We start from the raw sequence: 2,458 nt of genomic DNA, 5'->3' as shown, positions 1-2,458 counted from the left end.
CCATTAGCACCCATGAAATTAGGACAAGGAAAAGGGCTTCAGCTTTGACCGTATTTTTCCCAACACATAATATGTTAAATGTATACACATATAATATGAATGTCATTTTGGATCTGGGTTTATCATGCAATGTGAACTCTGATCCATGATATAATTTGCCAATTGTGTGTAACTCCCACACTGCTGGTGGAGCTCGGTCATGTATTCTTACCTGCAATCTATCACCTACGAATTAACAGATGAGTTGTCTGTGCGCTCGATCATGCATGTTTTGGCGGGTTGCATCATTGATTTATGTTTAGTTTTTATTGATTATGAGTTTGTTGATGGAAATGGTAATTTTTTTTTTCTTAATTTTGTGTTGAATAGGCATTTACACCTAGACTTGGAATGGATTCCACTAGAGTGCAAGAACGCTTAAACAACTTGATTTCTAGCACATGATCATATCAATTTGACCTTGCATGTATTTCTTCGTTGAATGATGATTGATGACTGGGCCAAGACACCAAGTAGCCTTTGGACTGCCTCAGCTTAAATGGTGTGCATGCATGGGGGCAAGACGGTTAGAGTTAACGGAGTCCGCTCGTTTGGTGTATTAAACACCAACTGACACTATAGTATATCTAAATCGACATTGCAGTTATATCAAAATGATACTGTAGTTATAGTGAAATGAAACTACAGTGTATATGAAATGAAACTGAATAACATTTCACATATTTGAGTGTATATTGTACAATGAAGCTGTAATTATATCAAAATGATCATGTAGTTGTGTTTTAATGAAACTATAGTGTATATAAAATAAAATTAAATAACATTTTCACATATTTGAGTCTATAAATATCGAATGAAACTATAGTTATATCGAAATAAAACTGTAGTTGTGTTGAACTGAAACTGCAGTGTATACAAAATGACACTGAATAACAGAGTTACTTTTTGCAAAAGGGTGCGAAACGGCGGAAACAAACACGGTTTATTTTCATTTAAAAAAAAAAAAGAAGACGCGCGGTGCATAATCGATTATGCACCGCGGTGCATAATATAATTTGCCAAGCTGCTGCTATTAGTTTCCACTAGTATTTGTTCCGTGCGATGCACGGAAAATATGTTATAAAAATATATCCTATATGAGGTTTATTCATATATAAAATTTTTGTTGTTTAATAATTACTAGTATTTGCACCCGTGCGATGCACGGAATGAATCTGTTGTAATATATTAAGAAAATATAAATCGATATATATAATTATTTAAATTAGAACATTAAATATTATATAGTGCAGTTAAAGATATAATTTGAATCGTTTATATATTTTGATGTTATCATTGCTTGAATTTGTGTAAATAATTGCTCAAATTAATAGCTAATGTCTAGATGTACGCATGCGGTCCTATAATTTTGAAGATTTTATTTATTATTGTTTAGTATTTTCATACATTAGGCAAATGTGCTCGTTCTCTAACAACTCAGTTATAGAAATGAATTGATATCCTTATTCATTTGTATGGAAGATATATCTAGCTTAGAGATTTAAGGCTGCTCCATTCCCAAATCCAAGGATGAGCCCTTGACCTTTGGTTAACGATGGATGAGTTCCTTACACTCAACCACACCCTCCAAGTTACTCTCCTACATTGATGGGCAAGCAATTATGTTTGTAAGAGGAACATTGCTCCTCTTTCCTAACATTTTCAATGTGAGATCAAAATGATCCACATCATTTACAAAGGGAGCCCGTGACTCCCTTTTGTCTTCTTCTTATTTTTTTTTAAATTTTAAATTTATTTTATATATCATTTTGTTTGGATTATTATTATTATTATTATTATTATTATTATTATTATTATTATTATTATTATTATTATTATTATTATTATTATTATTATTATTATTATTATTATTATTATTATTATTATTTGATTATTGACAAATTCGCCATTTTAACAATTTATCTTTAATCAAAACACCAAAAATATTATTTAATAACTAAGTAATTTGCTTCAAACTGTTAAAAACTAAAACAACACATACATTTTGGGTTAATCTTTCCTAACCCCCACTAATAAATAATAATAATAAATAAATAAAACTAAAATAAGAAGACAAAGCTAAGGTTTCTTAAATAAGAACATTTTGACTTCTCAATACTTGCCTCATCGATGGGCAAACAATTATGTTTGTACTTCTTATATAGAGGAGCTCAAGAGCTCATCTTTTCAAACATTTTCAATTTGAGATGAAAATGAACCCACATCATTTACAAAGGGAGCCTATGACTCCCATTTGTTTTATTCTTCTTCTTCTTCTTCTTCTTTTTTTTTTTTTTGTTAATTTTAATTTTATTTTGTATATAGTTTTGTTTGGATTATTATTATTATTATTATTATTATTATTATTATTATTATTATTATTATTATTATTATTGTTGTTGTTGTTGCTGTTGTTGTT

The sequence above is a fragment of the Ipomoea nil genome, unplaced genomic scaffold (genome assembly GCF_001879475.1).
Source record: "Ipomoea nil cultivar Tokyo-kokei standard unplaced genomic scaffold, Asagao_1.1 scaffold0706, whole genome shotgun sequence".
NCBI lineage: Eukaryota > Viridiplantae > Streptophyta > Magnoliopsida > Solanales > Convolvulaceae > Ipomoea > Ipomoea nil.
This window is presented reverse-complemented; position numbering follows the sequence as displayed.